Here is a 23,775-nt window from a genome sequence, read left to right as displayed (position 1 = left end):
TTATTGGCATTAGTTGCTTGCTCTACAATGGGACATGGCAGGGAATCATATCTATTTAACCAGGGTTAAATAGATAATTACTGCTCCTTAATAAAACACTGATTGTCCCTGTTCTCTCACCCTGGTCACCTGCTTACACCAAAACCCTGAAATCTAAGCATCCTTTATTTATTCCATGGGAATTCCGGGGCAAGAACAGCTTTGCTGCTGCTGAGCCCACTCCAGTGCTTTGAGAGGGAGGGTCGCAGGGGAGGTTCCCAGATACAGGTTTTGTTCCCCTAGGTCATGGATGTGAAGGCATGGGAGGTATCATCCTCACCTTTACTGCCATCACTTGTCTCCACTAGACAAGTTGGTGATGGTGCTGGGTAGCTGCTCTGCTCTTCTACCCTCACTGTAAATAATCACATTGCTGTAGCAGAGGTTGCAGAGAGCTATGAGTCCTGCTTTGACAAAACATCTCCCTAATGAAAAGCTACTGGTCTCCTCTCAGGGTCACCAGGGAAGGAAAAAGCCAGGAGTCCCATTAGCACACAAGCCAGCATCCAGATCTGAGAAACCAGAGAGAGAAGGACCACCTTGCTCTACAGCTGTCCATTAACTTGCTCCATAGCTTTACTGCATGGCAGTCACATGTCTGTAGAGTCTTCCCGGTTTCACTCATGGGACATTTCTATCACACACCCCAGGTCTCACATCAGAGAACTTAGGCGGAGGGTGGTTGATTTCAGGTGGCTGTGCACCCTGACTGTATCTGCCCAACTGAAAGGGCAGGTTCTTGGTTAATGCTGCCAGTTTAGGAGAGAGGAGTCACACAGAGCTTCCCCACCCTCACAGGGAAGAATCTTTTAAGAGCCTTGCCTATGTCCTGAGTCACATTTGCTGCACTGAATTCAAGGCACAGTTCCTCCACAGTGAGTTATTTGGGCCATTTCAGGACACAGAAGCAGCCTCCAAAGCAGTGCAAGACACTGCTCTGGAAATGTCTTTCCTGTTTTCATAAGTAGCCAGGCAGGAGTTTGCTAAAACCATTGCCAGTGTCTCAAAGCAGGAGCTGTTTAGCAACTGAAGATGAGGATAAACCTGAATTGGTTCGCTGACAGCTGCATTATCAACACCTCCATTGCTGTAAATCAGAAATTAACCTGGTGACCTTCACACTGGGTTTGCCAAGGTGAGCAAAAAGCCACTATGTATTGTACCTTAAGCTCCTGGCAAATAGCACCTATTTCCTATGCCTCTGTTATGGCAGAGCAGCTGAAAGATTGCCAGTATTAAAGGTTCCTGGCCAAGCAGGGCTTGGATTCAGATTTGGCCCAGGAAAAATATCTGCTTCTGTCCAAGGACACGAAGCAGCTGAATGATTTCAGAGCATTCCCATGCCAAGCCTGACCTGAGTCCAAGTCAGGAGAACCCAACTGAAGGCTCCAAGAAGTCCCTGTTAAGGCAGAAAGAGGTTTAAGTATTTATGTTCCTATTTTAAAGGACTCATACCACTGGCTCCATTTCTGACCTGTCCAGCTCAGCTACAACTCACCCGAACAACACAACAGGCATTGAAATACAACTGGACAGCAGTTACCCAGGTCTCCTGTTGTTACCTCCCACTCTCTCATTAAGCTGCATTTTGGCATCAACATTTCCAATGCTTCCTTGGCATCCTTGTTTCTTCAAAGCTGGCACAAGATGTTTCCACCCCTCCTCTTGGATTTCACAGACTTGAACGACCTTCGCATACGCCTTTAAGCACATTTTCTGTATCACTTTAGGGATCCCAACCCTGGAGCCTTCCAAGGAAGTTTTGGTGTGTACTGGAGTACCCTTCTCAAGTACCCAATATAAGCAAAATTGTGCTGTACAGATAATACCCTGAACCGTGGCACAAGGAGCTGCCTCCACTCATCTTCCATCCAGGCAAGATCAACCTGGATTTCCTTTGGGACCTCAGGTGCCTGATGTGTGTCTGACACAGAGGCAGGGCCATGAGATGGTCAGTGCTACTTCAGGGCCATCAGAGGAATCATGTCCTGTTATCAGAGTGTGTCTCATCTTAACAGCACTACCACCAGTGTCTGCAGCAAACTTAAACATGGCAAAAGATAATGTGGAAGAAGAGAATAGTGCTGTAAGAGTTAATGAGCCTAGCAGGAAATCTGTTCCCAGATGGCCACTGACTAGAGGTGAGATTATCAAACCAGAGGGGATGGAAAGGAGTGCAAATCCCCTCACCCAGAAACACACAGCATCTCAGTGGAAGGCTGTCTCACACTGAGCCCTCCCAGCACTCAGGGACCCCTCGGTGTGTGCCTGTAGGATTGACATCTCTCCACATCTCTCTCCCTTGCTCACAGTGTCCAAAATGTTTCCCTTTTAAGAGAAAATGATACCAATACAGAGGAAAAGGAAGAATAATAAGAGCCATTATGGCTGCATCGTGAGCTCTTTAGGGCTTAAAGAATTACACAGTAAAGGGGAGTGAGGAGCTGTGAGTGCAGAGTATGCAGAGTGGCAGCATAATCACACCGGAATAGAGCAGCACTCCCACCATGCACCAGGCTTGCGAGAAGCAGCAAGGGCACAAGAAAAGGCTGCAGAAATACCTTCAAAGTAAGTGAGCTAATGACAAAGGGAAGCCTAGCCCTGTGGGACCATGACAGCAAATAACAGATGACACAGACGAGGCTGAAGCATTCAGCGTATTCTTCCACACTCTGAAAAAAGAAATAATTGCAGAAAGCTATGTGAGGCAATGCACTTACAAAGGGATTAGGCAGGCCAGGTGTGAGAAAGGATGAGCTGAAGAGACTGAACCAGAACAGAGGTACTCAGATACACAGCACCTGTACAGAGGCATCCCCCTGGAGCAGTTGAGGGTTCAGCTGAAGCTGCGTCTGAGCTGTTTGCTGCACTTTTAGGGAGCCACACAAACATGGGAGGGTGAGAAGGGTCTGAAACAGAAGTATAACACCTGGGTTTAGAAAAACAATACTGGATAATGAGATCATGGTCACCCAAAAGGTGAGGTAGTAAAAATGCCAGGTATAGATTTCTGAAGAAGCTGGCAGGTTCAGCTTATTCCTTTCTTTGCTATGACAGCTGACCTAGGGAGAGGGGAGCAGTACTAGGTGTGATGTCTGCTTTGGTAGACATTCTCCTTGAAATAGGTTGTGATTTGACCCAGCTACGCAACCAAGAGCCCAGCACATCCCTGTAGCTGAAAACCTGGGGGGGCAGAGCATCATGTGCCTTTCCTACACAGAATGTCCTTTATCTAGAAATGTTTAATCCCTTTCCCAGGAATGGGTCTAGCTCTGACAGCTCAGCCCTTCTGTTTTACTTGAGAGCTAAGGGATAATGTGCTCTTCACCTGGCATTCACTTACTCCCACAAACTGATTTTCAGCTTTGGATTTATCCCAAGTTCTCTTTTCCCCTTTGTGTGCTCTATTTAAAATCATATCATTCACATATTACATTTTTAGGCCTCTTCAAATGTCCTCGCTGCTGTTTCATGGTCTGCTGCTTCTTCCTCCTGAGCTAACAGAGAGCTATTAAAAGCCAAGATTACTGTTGCTGTAAGTCAAGGGAGCTTCTGACTAACCTCTTCTTAGCAAACACCCATGGATTACAGGTACAGGGCAAAGCCCTGCTCAAGCTTTCCCTAGCGTCTGTTCATTCCCTGGGTTTAAACCCTGTAGCGGATTAGGAATGTGTTGTGCTTTCCCACCCCAGGTGCTTCCCTCATCGACTTTACCTTCGGTACCATGTGTTGCTCAGAAATGTCCCCGAGGCAGAATCACCCCAGGCACAAACTGGGTTAAAAGCTGCTCTGGCCAGAAAGGTTGTTTTGCCTGTGCTGGATGCCTGCAACAAAGCAGGCTGGATGCAGCCTCTCCTCCTGGGGTGAGGGGTGCTGGCTGGGGGGCACACGGGTGCTCCTCAAAGCAGCCAGAGGAACAACCAGGTTGCCAAGGGTTTTTTGCCTTGATTGCTCTCTTGCTCCTGTATTCTCTTCTGGCACACACAGGGGCAAAGATACAAAGCTGCTCCTCCTTCAGGAAGCCTGAATTGGACTCTGCTCAGGGACAACAGGTTGACAGAACTATTCTGGCTCAGATTTGTTGGCTTTGATCCCCTGTACAGCTCTGTGGTTCTATTCAGCTCCAAGAGGATCTTCTGAGACTGTGACAGAGGTTCATCCCTCCCCAGTCACCTTCTCTTCCTGGAGGGGTAATGCCTGATCTCTTCTCTGGTTGCAGAAGGAAAAACTAGATCCCACGAGACTAACTTAAATGGGTACCACCACACCCATGGAGGAGCTCATCCTGGGGCAAAGCAGGCCTAGAATCACAGTTTGGGTTGGAAGGGACCTTGAAGCTCACCCAGCTCCAACCCCTGCCACAGGCAGGGACACCTCCCACTAGAGCAGGTTGCCCCAGGCCCCATCCAACCTGGCTTCTGACATCAAGTGCCCAAAGACCCTTTCTCCCCAGCGGAGACAGGCAGACAGTTGAAGGATTAATCTGTCTGCTGAGGTTATCCTAAAAGAGAGTTCTAGGTTTAGAAAGAGGGTTCCCTGCAACTGGCAAAAGCTGCCCACACTCGCAGAGGGGCTGGGCTGCGTAGGCAAACCCCCTGCATTGCCTGAGCAGCTCCCAGAGCTGAGGAGAAGCACTCCGAGGTGGCACAGAGCCTGCAAACCATGTGTTGCAGTGCTCAGCATTTGCAACACTTGCGGCTCCAGGGAAATCCAGCTCCTGAGCCAGTCTGGCTTGAAAATGTTTCCCTCTTTATCCATATTAGAGGTTACTGAGCTGGTAACAGCTATCACGTACTCCAGCAGCTGCATCCCAGTTCTGTGAGCTGCTCAAGGGAGAAAGTGTACTCCTGCGGATGACCCAGGCCAGGAGGAGCAGGCTCCAAGGGCTCCTCCTTCCAAAGCACTTGTAAACAGGTTCGGACTCCTTCAGCTGGGTCATTTCCTAAAGGGATTTTCTGACCAGTGTTTGTGAGTCACTCAGAGGCCCCGATCATCTGCAGGAGCTCAGCTGGCTGCCGGCAGCTTTCCACAGTGGGGTTCACAGCAACCACTTCATCAATGAACTCACAGGGGCTTCTTCGCACATCCCACCCAAACAGCTGGTGATGGCTAGCAGTGAGAAGGGGGATCAGTGCAGGGTATGTGGGGGGCTGAGGTGCCCCATCTGGGATTATGAATTACACCCCTGAACTGGTGCTGTAGGTGAGCCTTTGCTGAAAAGCAGGGATGTGGGTGAGCAGATGGTGGTGCCCAGTCTGGACCTGCATCCTCTCCTCTTGCTCTGCTTAGGCCTCTTTGCTGCTGTACCTAGGAAATGCTTTCGCTCCGGCTTGCCTCTTAACCCTCTTCCAAAAAACAGCCAGGTTCCCGCAGGGGAAGACTCAGGTGCTATCACTGTATTAATTTCATATTCTAACTACTCATTTATTTTTATTAAAGCAGGTGCACACTCCCAAGAGGGAAAGTCACATAACGCTTTTGATCTTGGGAAAGTGCAGACAACCTGGAAAAAAACAGTACAAGTTGCATTTCCATTGCTAGCAGCAGAGAATCGTTTCTGTAATGGGGGATATCAAAAGGATGGATAGCCTTCTGCACAGCTGTAACAGGGGGGAAACTATTCTGGGAGGCACCAGTGGGAGTTTAGTGCTTGGATACTGAGGAAAATTTACCCTTTACAGCAGCATTTTGGTGGTGTAGCCCTCCCCTGTACAACTGATGGGTGCAACTTCATCTGCCTAAGGCTTTTTTGGCCAGAGAAGGCAAGATTTTTTTAATACAGTTAGGAGGACAGCACATGAATTCTCCAGGCAATGACTAACTTCATTGCAGGAGATGCCAGGGATGCATCTATGTGCTAGCCCATATACCACAAGTGTGGGGAGACGTGTCAAGAGAGGTGTCCAAGGCCACTGTGGTTTGCTCTGGTGATGCCCACACTGTTCGCCACCTCTCCTGTGCAAAGTGGCCTGAGCTGCAGAACATGGCAACAAGGGTTCATCCTCCTCAGAGCATTGGCACTTGCCTGTGTCCTGTCCCAATCACTGGAGGCTCTTGCTGCACTCAGAGCCACAAACCCCTGCTTTGTAACGCAGTGATGGCAGCCCCAGGACATCACTTGTGGTTCCTCTGCTATTGCTGTAAAACCTGTGGCCATGTGCTGTGTGTTTGCATCATTTACTAGAGAACAGCCTCTTCAATAAGGCACCTTGCCTTTGTTAGGGCTTTGTCCTCTACCTGAAGCATCTCCCTTATGAGGAGAGGCTGAGGGAGCTGGGTCTCTTTAGCTTGGAGAAGAGGAGACTGAGGGGTGACCTCATCAATGTTTACAAATATGTAAAGGGTGGGTGTCAGGATGATGGAGCTAGGCTTTTTTCAGTGATATCCAGTGATAGGACAAGGGGCAATGGGTGCAAACTGGAGCATAGGAAGTTCCACGTTAACATCAGGAAGAACTTCTTTACTGTAAGAGTGACAGAGCACTAGAACAGGCTGCCCAGGGGGGGTGTGGAGTCTTCTACACTGGAGATATTCAAGGCCCGCCTGGACAAGTTCCTGTGTGATGTACTGTAGGTTACCCTGCTCTTGCAGGGGGGTTGGACTAGATGATCTTTCGAGGTCCCTTCCAACCCTTGGGATTCTGTGATTCTGTGAAGCAGCAGTGTTGTGAATCACAGTGCTTCCCTGTTAGGAGGAGCAGGTTTGAGAGTCACCTTTGCTGAGTGGGTAGTTTCACACCCAATTCCCTGTGCAGGAGAGGTGTTTCCCCAGGTGAGGTGTGCTTCTTGCTGTTTTGTCTTCACACTTGCCACGGGACTGGAGCTGAGGTATCAACCAGGAGTTCCAACCCACCTCTCAGACCCAGCTTCCGCACTGTTAACTCCCAGGAGATGGTTATTTGTTAAATAAGCTCCAAGCTCAAGCTGCCACAGTGACTTCTGCTGCTGCTCCCGTAATGTCTCCTATAACGTCCTGCTGCCTTCTCTGCCACCGCTCTCTGTGACCTCTGCTTAATGCAAACCAAAAATGTAACCTCTTCTTCTCTCCCCACCTGAAGAGCAGGGACCTTAAATGCTGTATGCAGCAGAGCAGATGGGTGACACTGGACCACAACATGGCTGAACGTGCCCTGGAAGGGTTCATGTGTTTCATTTCCCACTTGTTGACCCCACAACCTTAACGCACATGCATATGGTGTTTCCATGGCCTTCTGCACACAGAGAGATACTGCTGCCATGCTGTATCACCTCAGAGAAAGCAGAAGAGATGAATTCTATAGCAGATGAATGAGCAGAAGCTGGAGACATGGGGTGTGAAGGGATGTATGGAGAGGGACTTTGTTTCACTCTCAGAAGTCATCGTGCCAGGTTTTTCTCTTTCCCAAAGATGAAGGACAGAGGTGAGGGAAATGCACAGACTGTGAGCACGCGTGAAGCAAAACCGGGCTGTGAGGAGCTGTTTGTCTCACAGGATTAAACACAAGGCTAAGGCTGAAGGGCAAGAACTGGATGAGTTTGACTTGTGGAAGCAGAGCACTCTGCTGGGAGCATCAGGGTGGAGCAGGAGGAAAGGTTCTGAGCATAATCCAGTGCAAGCAGCAGCCTGGTCTACAGCACCCCTAGAGAGAGAACACTTCTTTCACGGTCACTAATAAGGCTGATAGAGGTTCAAGCTTCCCCTGGATAAACTTGAAATGATGTGATGCTCTGGGCTTCAGCAAGATGGAAGCACCACAGTGCTTCCAACAGATGTTGGAAGTCAATGGGGTTTTGAATTAAAGAGGAAAATGGGTCACAGTAAGTGCTTTGTATTGGAAATTCAGTGTTAATCTGTGATGCTGATGACCCATGGGATTAGATTTTGCACTGCAGAGGGCAATGTTTTGCCAGAAGAGGAATTTGGAAGAGGCCAAGGAAGTATTTCATGTTTATAGACAAACTTTGCTGGATGCCTTTCATTGCACACATGCCAAATGTCAGAGGCAGGGAAGCTGCAGGAGGTGAGCTCACAGCTTTGTTTCCTTGTCAAACTGGCACATCTGCAAATCTGAGAAAGGGAGGCCACAGGAACCTTGTCTCCAAGACGAACCCAAGGAGCCTCATGGCACTCCCTGATGGCAGAACACTCCCACAGCTCCGATGGATTACCAGGCTTTCTCTTCTCCCTGGGTTATGCACCCATGTGCTGTCATTCTTGAGAGCATCAATTGCATGAGGGCAGTTCAGGACATTGGTCACTCGAGACCAATCTCCTGGTCAAGGTCGCCCAGGAGATGACAGTCCTGTTCGGAAACATCCTGAATGCCTAAGCAGCCTTTTTTCCAGACAGATTTGCCTATCCCACGTTGCCTTTAGTCATCGTGCTTGTAGTAAACATGGTTAAACCCCTTCTTAAATCTTCGCTCGCGGAGCCAAGCCATCAATCCTCTTGTCTGGTCTTGGCATCTTTCTCCCTTGGGTACCATTCACCAGCATTGATGGTCATCAGCCTCCGACAATGCAACCAAATCCAGGTTGTGGAGCCATGTTGCACCATGGCCAGCACTGAGTGCAAACCCCACAAGAAGTGAGCTGCAAGCTCTATGCTCATCCCCTTATTTTTCAAGCCAATGTGAAGCCGAAACATAAATATGAGGCCTCTTTAACAGAAACACAACTTTTCACATGGATGCTATTTCCCACTGGTCCATAGCTGGCAGAATCAGGAATTGACTAAACACACCAGACAGCAGAGATGCACAAGCACCATGGAGCCACAACACGCACAAGAGGTTAAGCCTGCTGCAACCAATTATGTTTGGGTGGTAGCAACCTTCACCAGTGGAGTGATATAGGACTCTGGGAGACAGGGTTTGCTAGAGTCTAACTACTGGATGATGTTACACAAGGCAGAGTGTAGCCCACATCCTGAGGGTACACCCACAGGACAATACCTCCCCAGGCTCACCAGCTAGCCCATGTTTAGTATGCAGGCTGTATTTACTAGAAGGGTTCTGAAGCTGAGATGCCTGACACCATAAACCAGAATGTGAATACTGACAGTGACCAGACCTGGCCCTTAATTCACTCCTCACCCGCTGTGCTGTCTCCCAAGTGCCTGCACTTGGTTTAACCAAGTGACCTCTGGTGGAATTCACAATCTTCCTATTTCCCTGATTTATTTCTTGCAGCCTCTGTGCCTGATGCTGGGATGGTCTGAGCCCAGCTCTGTCGCCTTTGTTCTACATCTATGGCAGGTTATTTGTTTATGACAATGGCTGATAATAAAAACCACACTGTCACACTTACCCAGATCTTATCACCATGGCAACAGTGATCAAAGGTGTAAGGTTTTCCTCAAAAGAGTTTGCTGGGTTTGGCTGTTTATGGAGAGCTCCGTGTGTGCCTGGAGTGAGGTTTCTGGTGATGTATCAGCACAGAGTTTGTCAGTGGAGTGCATTCATTGGTGGAACTCAGCTGCTCTCGTCTGCATCTCTGCCCATCTCTCTCAGCCTCTGTTCTTCCCCACTCTCCTGCACAGCTCCCTGGACACAGACACCTCTTCTCTCCCCACCCGGCTCCTGATCTCAGGTCACAGCTTCCCTTCCAGCCCTGGGCTGGACTATAGACACAGTGACATCCATCCACCCCCAGCAGAGCCACCTCCCTCCGGAGGTGAGGGCAGTGCCTGGGTGTCTCACAGTGAGATCTGGGATGTGCTTCAAGCTACATGAATGGTGCATGGGGCTGGGCACTGCAGATGCTGCAGGAGGGGGCTGGAGTGCAGGGTCTGAGAGGCATGGAGGGAGGCAGAAGCTGTTCTGCGGGTTGTCTCACCCGACGTGCTGTCAGTGTCTGCATAGCATGAGACTTCTTGCACCCCTGTCCTCACTCTGGTGTCTCTGGGCACACAGTGAGGGATGCTGCACTGTGGATGTAGTCTCAGGTACGATGGACTTCACCCTCGGTCTCAGGTCCCTGTAGGCAGGTCTGCAGCATGAGGGAGTTTGTCACCTAAGATCACATCAAGTGTTGCCAGTCCAGAATAACTTACTCTTTAAGCACCATTTGTTTTGGCAGTGAAGTTTTGGAGTCTCACCTCTTGATTTCTCTTCCTTATTATTATCACTGCTCACTTTACACTGGTGCTTTATCTTATGAATATTGATTATTTTGTCTCACTGGTTAGCAATTGTTTATTCTAGACTAACATTTTCTATTCTTACATTTCTGCACACTGTGGTGATTTATAAAGGCAGTAAAACAAAAAGCGCTTGTTGCAGGTAACTCAGAAAGCTTTCCTGGGAATAATAAATCAAAACTAACCTTGAGTCAGAGTGCAATCCCTGCTGCATTTGCCCTCAGATGGAGTCATCCAACCACACCATCCAGAGCACACACAATCCACAGGACAGCTCTGTCTGCCCTAAGCCTGCAAGCCAGCAGGTTCCCCCAGTGTCAAGGTTTAAACCCAGCCACACAGCCCGTCCACTCATTCCCCCACTTTCTTGCCCTCTCCCTACACCTGGAGGGATGGAGAGGAGAATCGAAAAGAATACAGCTCCCACGGGTTGAGATAAGAACAGTTCAGTAACTAAGGTATAACACAAACCACTGCTGCTACCACCAATGATAATGATAAAGGAAATAACAAGGGGAAAGAATAGAGCACCTCAGCACCAGCCGACTGATAACTCCCCCACCCCATCTGACTGAGCACCGATCGATACCTAGTCCACAGTCCTCGCCATTCCGGGTAACTCCCCGTTACATCCTGGGCATGACGTGCTGTGTTATGGAATACCTCTTTGGCTAGCTTGGGTCAGGTGTCCTGTCTCTGCTTCCTCCCAGCTTTCCTTCCTCCCTGGCAGAGCATGAGGCTCAGAAAGTCCTTGGTCAGACTAAAACATCTGTGTTATCCGCTCTGTTCCCAGGCCAAAAGTCAAAACACAGCGCTGCACCAGCTACTAAGAAGGAGAAAAAGAGACTGCTACTGCTGAACCCAGGACACCCAGGTATCTTGTGGTCAGACTCTCCAGGGTGATTTCCTTCTCTGCGCATGTCATTCACCACTGGAAAAGCAAAGGAGGGGCCGGACCTCCTGCAGAGGAGCCACAGCTGCATGGCTGTGACCTCAGAAGCATCCGTTGCTGCCTTCACACCGTGCAAAGACATCCTGTCAACTCCTGCAGACGTGCCCTGTCTGCGCACTCATTGCCCAGGGCTCAGGAACTACAGGCAATGGCTGCTGGAATAGAGGTGCGCCCCGCTCAGGGCAGGACCCAGCCTCTCTGTGCACCACAGTGGGCTCCCAGAGCTCTCTGCTTTTTGAGAACCTCCACGTTCTGGTCTGTAGTGTGCATGCACCTACCCACGTTTGCATTCAGCAGCCAGGGCAGTGCTGTGACTGCTGAGGAACAGGAAAGTAAATGCTGCTGCTGAAGACACAGTTCCCACTGCCTGTCAGAGCCACGCTGCATCCTCTAAGGTCACCAGACCTTTGCTTGCTTGAAGTCCTCTGCACTCAGAAACCCTCTGCCTTACTCAAGCCAGTGGTGTGCATTATGTCCATCCATCAGCTGCGGAAGTCTCTATCTACATCAGAAGCTGCTGTTCTCCTGAAGGCTGATGTCGCGCACAGCCAAGAAGGGCTCTGGCCGAAGGGCTCTGGCCAAAGGGCAGGTGAGAGCTCCCAGCCCCGTTCCAGCGCAGCTTGGTGTATGGGATACAAACCGAGCCTGGGGCAGAGCGCAGAGAGCGCCACAGCCTGGAAGGAAGCTGCCTCCTCTTTGTAGGGACCAGGCTGGCTTGAGGCACAGCTGCAGTTAAGTGGTGGGATGTGCAGGGGCTGCAGGAGCTGTGTGCACAAGCACAGGAGGCCACACAGCCACAATAACAACATTCCTAAAGCTGAAGCATCAGGGAGAAGCAGGGGGAATGATGTGGTTCCGCAGCTGATGTAGAACTGGAGCGCAGCCCAGCTCGCTGCAGCGCCTCCGAGGTGTGACAGCAGGGTCCAGGTACCTGCTGCACCAGAAGGAACATAAACACCTTCATTGCCTTTTCTGTGCCTTTATCTCTGCGGGTGCTGACCCGAGGGGCGAGCCAGCCACTCTTTAACCTCCAGGTACCAGCATCCAGGTGTCAGAGCGCCGTGTGTGTGAGTGCCAGGGGATTCAATGCATTGATCAAGAACAGTGAAGGGCATGGCTGCATAGAAACCAGTACAGCTGTGCTGTGTCGCACGGTATTGTCTCTTCGATCCCAGATACACGTTCACCTGCATGCACACTTGTAAAGCAGTGGTGATGGTAGGAGTCGAGAGTAGCTGCCAAAGCTGGCATCCCGGCTAGAACAGGCTGGTGGCTGTGATAAATGAAGGGTGATTCAGCCTTCGCTATCAAAACCTTTCCTCAGTGAAAAACCCAAAAGATTTTGGAAGAAGAATAACTGGAGGTGGGAAACATGCACTGTCCTTGAAACGCTGTCACTGTAGACAAGAAAACCCAAGAAAATCATCAGCTGAGTTGGTTCTTTGAAGCTTTCTGGAGATTTTTTTATCCCAACGAGCAGAGATCCAGGGAATTCTTACTTGTACAAAATGTTGAATTTGGAAAATTAGTCCCATTCTCACTGCTGATGGCACAGGAAGCAGCAGACACTCGTCCCACGAGAGCTCCCCCCAGGGTTGCTGCCAACAATAGCAATGGCTCTTCGAAGGAGGGGGTATCACTCCCAGCTTCCAAAGCTGGGAATGACTCATCTCTACCTCATTGAAGCAACCAGGCTCACGCTGTAAGCCTGGTGTCCGGAGTTGCTGAGCCTGTTCCATGAACAGGCAGGCTGCAAAGCTCCTTCTCATCTCCCCTTTGCAACAAGAACGCCCCTGAGGATCTCCCCTGGCTGAAGGGAGGAGTAATGGCAGAGAGGGCAAAAATCAGGACCACGGATAAAATGCAGAAAGCTGTGTCCTTTCCCTGGGCTCTGCAGATGTTATTGAACCATCACCTGAGGCAGGGTCCTTCCTGCTCACACCTACACAGCTTCTAGTCCCAAGCATGCAAGTAGAGCCCGAGGGTTTTGTTTCCATGCAGGCATTAGAAGCAAACCAACTCCAGTCTCTGGAGCTGCTGTGGAACAAAGTCACTGTCCTGTGGCTTTGCCAAGGAACCTACCAGAAGGCCCAACCCTGCCTTAAGTGTATGCATCTCTCCCCTCACTGCAAAACCCAAAGGACATGTCATCACTGCACCAGGTAATGGTGGTGCTACCCTAGGACCAAGCAGCAACTATAGATGGACCCATATAGTGGGCTGAACATGGAGCTGCAAGGACACAGTGAGCAGCCCTGACACACCTGAAACGAGGTGCTCTCAATTACTATCACATCATCCCCATCAGACAGGCACATCTCCTGTTTCTCTAAATGCCCCACTCTTTTCCTTGCTTGTCTGAGCTCCCAGTGTGTAGTTCCTGGCAGCCTCACAAAGGAGACAAGCCCTGGTGGGAGCAGAATGAATATTCATGGTCACTGTGTCTGGAGGCTCTCAGCACATCCACAGGTGAGCAAGACATCCATCATACGATTTACATTCAGGGTCTTATTCCTCCGCCAGCATGAAATATTTAACAACAGAAACTTTCAACTGTCTTCACAACGTAATTACGGTGCCAGGAGGAGCATCTTCATCTGATCAGCCCCAGCCCAGCACCAGGATCAGAACCTCCAGCAGCAGCACTAGGGTGACCCCGAGTCTCATCTGCAGTTCCCAAGTACTTGCAAGGATAGGCTTGACAAAGGATAAATTGTTGTAATATGGAGAGAGACCGCAGAAGCAGCACAGATGTCTGGGAGATTTAAATGGAAGGAAAGAAAATTCCTCTTGCACTAATATAACAAACCCTATGGTGATTTGAAGATGGGGAATCTGGAAAGAGGATGTGTACAGTTTCTCAAGGACAGTGAATCTAAGAGAAGAAGGAGCTGGACCCAGAGAAGTGCATTCAGTGCCATGGTCCCCCACAAGCAGTCAGATACACACCTGGACTCGAGAGCAAGATAAGGAGAGAGGCACTAGACCATCTTTAAGGTCTCTTTCAACCCTAACCCTAAAATGAATCTGTGATTCCCATGGCTTTGTAGTGGACTTTAATTTTAGTAGCCATCAAGAGGTGAACACAGTGTGTGGCTAATTCCCTTTGGCATCCCAGAAGGGAAACAGATTCCACAGTCCATGCATCAGAACTGCAATGACCATCATCCAAGAGAGAGAGCTTCTCAGGAAACACTGGTTACACACTCCAGCAATGACATAAGACCAGTTACACCCTTGGATGCTAACAAAAATGGACAAAGAGGGTCAGATTCAGTATGTCACTGGGTGAGTGAAGGAAAGCAGGGGTTTGCTTAGTATAAATCAGTGTGTCACAGCTGCATTTGAAGGGTACCCGTCTCCAGAGATGTTGGTCATTGGCAGAGAAACAGCAAAGCTGATACAGGATCTAATTAAGAAAGAATTGAAGGCTAGGAATATTATCACGTCCAGCCAGCATGGTTTTATGGGAAGCAGCCCTTGCTCAACAAGACTGTTCTCATTTGCAGAGGACAGCACACATGTGGCTGATAGGATAAAGTGCCCAGGCACAATCAGGCTTTACAGCTTTGGATTAAAACCAGTTCTAGCCAACACTGGTAAAGCCCATGTGTAAATATGCTGAGTGTTGGACAGAGGTGGCAGATCTCAAAACAAGGAGGGAATTCTCATCAGACAAGAGTGTGATGAAAAGAGCTGGCCTTGCTAAAATCCTAACCCTGGGACCACAGGTCTGCCTCATGGTCTCCATGTTTCTCTTGCATGGATCAGCAGCTGAGGTGAGCTGGTATCTGTATAAATACGAGGCCTGGTTTTGCCTCATCATTAACAATCCTGCTCAAGTCAGTGAAATAAAAGCTGATGAGAAAGACAAATCCTTCTCCATTGCCCAGACTCAGCTCCTGGCAGCAGCTGCCTTGCTCTGCTCTCACCCCTTGACAGCCCTGGTTGCATATTATTGCTTAATTATCATCACCTTACATCAGCCCTGGAACATTTAATATGGGCTGTGCTCTGCCTGACATTACTGTAAAGCAGCTAACAAATGTATCTGCATGTCTCACTAACCGTACTAAACACACCATCACTATTCTGTTAAGAATCCTGCTAATGAATAGGCGTGAACTGCAGCTCCTGAGGATCCAATGTGTCCGTCTCTCCTACCCCACCTGAACTCAGACCACAGCAAAGCTGTTTCAGGAGGACAAGGAGGAATATTTGACATACAGCAGCCTCTGAGGCACTCAGCAGAGTTCATCCTCTTGACAGATCACCCACTGGAAACTGTGCCATTCTACAGCCAAGGTGTACATCACAGGGTTTGCAGATTCACTGCTGGCAGAGGTGAGGATGCAGAAACACAGCTCACATAGGTGTACACAGCACGAAAACACATCAGGTACATTCCTTCTTGCGGACATGGTCTGAACCTGGCCCTGCAAACCTGCCTGAAGTGGAAGTGTCTGTCCCATACAAATCCCCACAAGTGCTTTGCTGCCAAGTTCCTCCATGCACAGATCCTGAGTGAAGCAGGCAGCATGTGAATAGGAACCTGCCATCCAAGTCGGATCCAGCTTCTCCAACCTTTCACACCTCTACTGGGAAAGCTGCTCTTCCTAGGATGTGTGCGAGGAATCATAGAATTATAGAATAGTTACAGTTGGAAAGGACCTCAAGATCATCCAGTTCCAACCCCCCTGCCATGGGCAGGGACACCTCACACTAAACCATCCCACCCAAGGCTTCGTCCAACCTGGCCTTGAACACCGCCAGGGATGGAGCACTCACAACCTCCCTGGGCAACCCATTCCAGTGCCTCACCACCCTAACAGGAAAGAATTTCCTCCTTAGATCCAATCTAAACTTCCCCTGTTTAAGTTTTAACCCGTTACCCCTTGTCCTGTCACTACAGTCCCTGACAAAGAGTCCCTCCCCAGCATCCCTAGAGGCCCCCTTCAGGTACTGGAAGGCTGCTATGAGGTCTCCACGCAGCCTTCTCTTCTCCAGGCTGAACAGCCCCAACTTCCTCAGCCTGTCTTCATACGGGAGGTGCTCCAGTCCCCTGATCATCCTCGTGGCCTCCTCTGGACTTGTTCCAACAGTTCCATGTCCTTTTTATGCTGAGGACACCAGAACTGCACACAATGCTCCAGGTGAGGTCTCACAAGAGCAGAGCAGAGGGGCAGGATCACCTCCTTCGACCTGCTGGTCATGCTCTTTTTGATGCAGCCCAGGATACGGTTGGCTTTCTGGGCTGCGAGCGCACACTGCAGCCGGCTCATGTTCATTTTCTCATCGACCAGCACCCCCAAGTCCTTCTCTGCAGGGCCGCTCTGAATCTCTTCTCTGCCCAATCTGTAGCTGTGCCTGGAATTGCTCCGACCCAGGTGTAGGACCCTGCACTTGTCATGGTTAAACTTCATAAGGTTGGCATCAGCCCACCTCACAAGCGTGTCAAGGTCCCTCTGGATGGCATCCCTTCCCTCCAGCGTATCAACCGGACCACACAGCTTGGTGTCATCGGCAAACTTGCTGAGGGCGCACACAATCCCACTGTCCATGTCAGCGATGAAGATGTTGAACAAGACTGGTCCCAACACCGATCCCTAAGGGACACCACTCGTTACTGGTCTCCAGCCGGACATCGAGCCATTGATCACAACTCTTTGTGTGCGGCCATCCAGCCAGTTCTTTATCCACCGAGTGGTCCATCCATCAAATTGATATCTCTCCAATTTAGAGAGAAGGATGTCGTGTGGGACAGTGTCAAACGCTTTGCACAAGTCCAGGTAGATGACATCAACTGCTTTACCCTTGTCCATCAGTTCTGTAGACCAAATCGGTCAGGCAGGATTTTCCCCATGCTGGCTGAGGAACAAGATGAGGTCCTTCTGTAATGGAGCAAAGGGCTACAGTTGCTAAGCCTTATTCTTGCTCCACTTGGGTTCGCTCTTTTAAAGTCCTCACAACCTGGTTTTTCCCATTTCCCCTTCTGCTCCATTGTATCTCTCCTTTTCCATAGTGCAAAGGAAGTTTGCACTATGAGAGGTGCTCACATCCACATGCTTGCCAGTGCAAGATGACATCAAGTTTATCCTCTCCATGCTAGTTTCTGACTGCACCATCCTGAAGCGGATATGCTGTGTGATCCACAGAAAAACATATCAAACTATTGATAGCTCTCCCACAAGAAAAAACAAGACTGCTATTGAAAACAGGGAGTAAGTTACTTCCTAATGCCCAAGTAAATGACAGCAGAAACAGAAATGTTGCTTAAATATATCTAAAACTTGTATTCATTGATGGATATTACACAATAGCAATGGGTTTGACACAAAGATAAAACACCACTGATATGACAGCACTGCGCAGTTTTATGTTTGCAGTTTAATTTCAAACCCTTTCTTGTCTCTGCAGACAAGACGCCCCTTCCTCAGCTGTCTGGAGGCTGCACAGAGCATCCTTGTCATGGGATTGGTTTTCTCAGCCCTGGCCTGCAACAGAGGCACAAGAAACACGAGCCCCTGCATGTTCAATGAAGTACAGCAGGGTCTGTGATATAAAGCTGCAGGACCTGAGCTGCGTGATGCTGCTCAACACAGCGCTTCAGCCTGTGCAGAAGCCTAGAGCAGTGCTCAGGTCACTGGTACTGAACATCAGGGCTGGCAGTGAGGTCCGGAATGAGATGTTACATCAGGATGCTCAGGGAGGGCTGACCTGCAGCTCATGGCTGCTGCTCCTCTGGGTTTTGCACAACCACAGTGAAAGCAGATTGGTTTTTCTTTCCTAATTCAATCTCCACCTCAAGCTTATCACTCAGTGTCAGCTCCCATATTAACGCACCTCATGTTCCACACACAGGCAGCAGCTTGGTGCTGGAGGTGTTAATTCCACATGTGAGTTTGCCCGCATGTTGTGAAACTGCAGGAAGGTAAATGATACTGTGAAACAAATGACAAACAGCAAAGCCTGTGGGTGATGCCAGACCCACTGGGCAGTGACCAGAGTGCAGATTTCAGGTATTCAGATGTGCCATGAAGCCAAGTCCTCACCCAGCTCAGCTAAAACCCCTTTCTCACCCATGCAGAGCTGGGCTGGGGGTGCTCTGGGCTGGCTTTTCCAGGCTCTTCACTCTCCTGTAAGGCCAGGTTGGATGTAGCTTGGAGCAACCTGCTCCAGTGGAAGGTGTCCCTGCTCATGGCAGGGTGTTGGAACTGGGTGAGCTCTAAGGTCCCTTCAGCCCAAACCATTCCATGAGTTTATGATCCTGTGATTCTCCACTGTTTTGGTTATTCTCTATTGAAGGAAGCTCCTCCTGCCTAAAGAGCCCCAGCCCTGCCCTGGAGGGGTCTGTGAGGTCCCACAGGGAAGATGGAATGATGCAGTCTGGCCCCACAGAGGGTCATTGTTCTCAGACTTCATGTGGGGACAGGTTGAAGACAGCAGTAAAGGGGAGATTTCAGCTGCCAGTTAAGGAAGAATGAGGATCAATGCAAACCCACTGTATCAGTGTCTCCTGGGTGGAGCTCAGTCACGACCCACAGCCTTGCTGGGCCGTGGAGCAGCCCAGTATCCCGTGTTCCCTGCACAGCCTTGGTTCTGGCTTTTCCTAAATCTAAGTGCCTCACTCTGCAGCTCCCAGTGCATGCTGTGCCCAGGGAGAATGAGCACAGACTTGCTCTACAGCCATACCGCATGGGGCTACGCTTGAGCAGGGGTCAATTGTGCTGCTTCTGAGCCTCCACCTGGGATGTGCCTGGGTTCAGCTGTAACAAGAACAATGTGTGCAGCCCTGACCCAGACCCTGAGTTACTCTTCACCCATCAGTGTGATGGGACATGGTGTTAAGGAATTGCCAGGCAAACCTTTCAACCATTCTGCTGAAGAAACTGCCCCTGGAAGGGCTGTTATCATTTCTGGCTAAGCAGAGCTGTCTCAAAAATCCTTTACCCTCATGGCTCTATTGTTAAGCTGCTAACCCACAAGAAGAGCTGCAATAACGATGAGAAAGAAGCATAACAAGGCAAAGTGCGCTGCAAGAGCATGCTCAGTCCCATGCTTAAAGATTGTGTTATTTATGGCATGATTTTCTTCAGACGTGGCAGTGGTTCATGACCCGTTTGAAGCTACGTGCAGGGCAGACTGAAAGTCCTGAAATGGAGGGTTTAAATTACACATCACAACAGAAGGCTGCAATCTTCTTCAAAACAAACCAGAAACTGTGCATTTGTTCATTGTTACAAAGCCAAAACCTGCTGGACAGGGGGGTTTGCAGAGCTTTTCAACACTCTCTGTTAGGAGAAAACTGAGGGCAAGAAATCTCAGCCCAAGAGGACATCTAGAGATATATAGAGATAGAGATAGAGATGGGCTGGAAGGAGAGATCACTACAGAATTGCACCTGCAACCTCAAGTCCCATCCATCAACTGTACATGCTGTTGGTCTTGGCCGAGTGGCTGCACATAACAGTGGGATCAGAGCTCCACAGAGAAGCACAGTGGCAATGGGGAGGAGGAACCACGTCCCTTCGGGCTCCCAAAAGTCCAGGTGACCTCGATCCCTCTGCCTGCCCAGGAGGTGTTTGGAAACAGTTCACTCCAGTTCACCTCTCACTGATGGGCTGGCAGGGATGGCTCCTGCCACTCAGCTCCCCATTAGGGCTCTGCAAAATGCCCTCAGGGTAATCTCATTTACCTGTCTGCTCTTTTTACGATGCAGAAGATTCACAGGAATGTGTCTACAACTCGGATGTGCCCTGGTCAGAGTGGGGGCTCTGCCATCCACACCCTGGCTTCTCTGAACACCTCTTGAATGTTACAGGCATCGAAAAGAGCAAGCCAGGGAGGAACATGGGCATGACCATCTCAGCCGGAGCAGCCTTCCCAGCAGGCTCACAGGCTGCATCCTGGTGAGGAGTTTGCTGTCTAGAGAGTTTTAACATCATTTTTATGAGCAATGCACATCCTACGGGCTGCTGCAGACTGCTCTCACTGCCCCCCGCTGCGTGCTGTACTCCATCCACAGAGGGCTGGACAAGCCCAGCCATATAATCCTGCTCCTGGCACATATCAGCTTCAGCCTGTGTGAGGGGGCAGATGTAGAAATGCATGAAGTTTATGGGACTTTAGAGTTTATTCCTCAAACATCCGGCACCCTTCACAACATCCTTCAATCCCATGGTTCTGTGAACAGTAACAACCCTGGAGTATCCTGTGTTACTTGCAGGCCAGAGTGTTCCCATTTGGCAGGTGCACCTCACCCTCTCCCACACCGAAGCTGTGGCCATGTCCCAGCTACTAGAAGTCAAGGAGAAAATCCTTACCCCATCCTGGCTGGGGAAGCCCACAAGAGGAGAAAGAAGGCACCACCTCCTGCCATGAGAAGCATCACGACCCAAGCACATTGCAGACAGAGATGCAAATTGCACCCAGTGCATGAAGCTTCCTATGCACAAACACCCCTGGGACAAATCAGCAGGCTTTTCAGTGCTCTTCCTTACCCATCACCTCAGTCCCTGCTGTGATTCCTGCTGGCAAACAGCACAGATCTGGTATTTGTTGCAGCTGTCAATATGCAGGTGCGAGTGTTTAGGGTGATGATGGGCAGATTATCCAAGGGGAACAGGGCAGATCACAAGCCATTTTTTCCTGCGGCTCCCTGGGAGCATGATGCAGGAGGCATATCCTCCTCTCTGTAATGTGACATGCAGCTGGCTTGCTCCCCTCATCTGCTCTTTCCTGCCTTTCAGGAGGCTGGAGCTGTCCTGCTCTGGAAGTACAACAAAGGGGGCATTTCATTCATCTGTGATGCTTGCAGTGTGGGGATAAAAGCATTGGCTGAAACTTGGGAAGCTCTCAGTAGTGAAAGGAGCTGAACTCTTGGGACCACAGAGATCCTGGACCCAGTCGTGTCTGGAGGAAGCTGTGATAACGATGGCAGTGACTGATGGAAGGAGGCACTGCTGGTGGACGTGGTGGGTCGGGCTGCAGAGCAGCAGCTGCTCTGCCCTGGCCCTCCAGAGACATCGTGATAAATGGCACTGGGAGTGTTTGTCATCTGCAGGCACCAGTTCCACTCCAAGCAAAGGAGCAGCCTCTCCTTTGCCAGCCCAGAGGATGGGTCTGGGAAGAGAAGTGGCTCACTGGGGTCTGCTAAAGAAAATACATCCTGCACCAGAGCCTGGAGAGCCCGCAAGGAGTCCGCCTGTGGCAGATAAGTGCAGGGAAGAGTTAAAGCCCAGCACCAGGCTTCAGCACAAAGGAAAAGTTGCTCTTTCCTTTCTTTGCTTTATTATTTCTTTTCCCCTCACTCACAAAAATTGCTTCATTTTCACTTCAGTGAAGCCGGAGAGGCAGGAAATAACACAAAGGCTCCTCACAAAGATGGGTTCTTTCTTCTGTGGCATCTGTGCTGGTAACAGCCTCTGCTCTCTCTTCACAAGACTCAGCTTCATCAAATATTCTCTCTCTTGAGGCCGTTTGATTGTGGGATTCCCTCTCCCCGCCCCATTGCGTTTCCAGTCCCACGGAGCTGCTTCCAGAGCTCAGGCAAACAGGAAGAGCAATTCTGCTTTGTTTCTCCCAGGGACTGAAGGACGGGGCTGTGGCTGCAGGTTTGCTCCCTCCTGTCCACTGTGCCCCTGGGAGGCCACGCGTGAGCAGATCATGAACACAGGGGCCCCAGCCCAGAGGGCCCTGGTGACAGCCCCATTTCCCACCCGTACACTCATCAGGTCACCATTTCCAGGGATGCTTTAAACCCCTTTGGATTGTTCTCATACAAACAATAAATCAGCTCCAGGTCCTCTCTTACTTGTGCCAGGCACATATGCGGGGGTGGGTTTGTCCCAGGGCAGCTCCTGCTCCCCTTCTGCCCTGCAGGCACAGCTCCCTGCTGGTCCCAGCATATCCCACCAGCAGCTCACCAGCCATGCCTTGCTTTAGGAGCTCATCCCGGGTCTGGCAGAGGTGAGGGCTCTGCCTGTGTCTCCCCACTGCTCCCCAGTACCCCCCACTCCAGACACGGTTGCAGCTCTGCTCCCGTGAGCACAGTGACATCCCTTTGTATGGCAGGTGATGATGAGTCCAGAGCCATAGAATCACAGAGTCACAGCACGGTTTGGGCTGAAGGGACCATCCCACAGCCTCCATGGGGTCCTGCACCCAGCTCTGCCATCGAGGTGACACAGCCAGAGCACAGGCACAAACCAGCTCAGGTGGGAGAAGTGGGTGCAAAAGGTGCAGCACAGGAAAAAGTGTCTCAGGTGTCCTTCAAGGCACCAGACACTGGGGAGCCAATACAAGGAGCAGCCACAGCCACATGCCGAGAGCGCATCCACTCCTGCCTCATCTGTATCACAAGCTGCGTCCTCCTGCAATTACCTAATGCAACAACATCACCAATTATTTACGTATTTATGGAGTATTTACCCCAAACCTCATAATACCACAAAAACTTGCTCCTACAGCTTGTAATTGAAAAGAAAAATGGTTATTCATCCATTCTCATTGTAATGTCACATGCCACAAAACATTACGGGTTCAGGAAGCAGGCAGAGCTCTGCTAATAATTAGAATACATTACCACTTTGATGAGGCACTTACACAACAGTGCAGAACTGCCTCAGAACTGCGCGATGCTCCCAGCACCCCAATTAGAATATGTCAGAGGCTTTTGTTTATGCAGTAGATTGTGCAGCATAAATTGCAACTTCTGCCTAATTCCAGATACTTTAGACACCACTAGACATACGTGCTGTCACCTCCTGGTCCCCATTGAATGCCTGAAGGTGCTTTGAGCTCACTCAGCACAGCCAGTGTCTTCATGGGCACGATGCGTTACCGAGTTTCACAGGGCCTCTGCTCAGAGGGTGTGTAGAGACAACAAGCTATGCAAGTACCTGTGATGGGCCATGGCGGGTGCAGAGGGTCTGGGTGTGACTGAGGACCGAGGGTGATGGATGGGCAGAGGGCCAAGGTCTGCAGAGAGCAACGCTCCCAGGGTTAGACAGGTCCACACTTCCTCTCTCACCTTTGCTTCTTCTATCCCTCCTGCACAGCCCTATTTCCACCTTGTTTCCCTGCTACAGTCTCTGCTACTAGTACTGACTTCCCTCATATATCACTTTCTACTGCCCACTGATCCCTTCACAAAGGCCCTCCACCAGGCATCCCATCTTCTTCTATCCCACAATCAGGCTTCCATCCCACTCAGCCCTATCCCAGCTGTATGTCCCCCAACACTCAGCATCAGACCAAGTAGCAGAGAGTCATGGCTGCTCTGCTCCCCAGGCAGACCTCATCTCTCCTGGGATGGCCAGATACCAGCAAAGTCAATAGGAACATCCCCTCACCCTGTTCCCACCTCCCACAGTGCCCTTGGGCCTCTCTCAAGTGCCTGTGTGGAAAGTGGAGATCCAGGATCATAGAACTATAGAATAGTTTGGGTTGGAAGGGACCTTCAAAGCTCATCTAGCCCACACACACGCACCACACCCTGCACACCCACACCCCCCACACCCCCCCCCCCCAGTGAGCAGGGACATCTTCAACTATCTAGGGTCCAGTCTTGCCTGGCCTCTCAGTGATGTGAGCAATACAATGGGGCTTTCCCCCTGAGAGCTGGTGTGGTCAGGGCACCCCATGACACTCTTGCTCTCTGCTGA

At 50.2% G+C, this 23,775-nt stretch overlaps 1 long non-coding RNA gene across 1 annotated transcript; it reads right to left on the bottom strand.

The window, feature by feature from the left end:
* Positions 1–19,107: 19,107 nt before the first annotated feature.
* Positions 19,108–20,550, bottom strand: LOC136021081 (uncharacterized). The gene is made up of 3 exons (XR_010615667.1): positions 20,434–20,550; positions 19,806–20,190; positions 19,108–19,261 (listed from the first exon to the last, which is right to left on the bottom strand). It is a non-coding gene; the product is annotated as an uncharacterized LOC136021081 (long non-coding RNA).
* Positions 20,551–23,775: the final 3,225 nt, after the last annotated feature.

Source organism: Lathamus discolor, chromosome 12, assembly GCF_037157495.1.
Source record: "Lathamus discolor isolate bLatDis1 chromosome 12, bLatDis1.hap1, whole genome shotgun sequence".
Taxonomy (NCBI): Eukaryota; Metazoa; Chordata; class Aves; order Psittaciformes; family Psittacidae; genus Lathamus; species Lathamus discolor.
This window is presented reverse-complemented; position numbering and strand designations above follow the sequence as displayed.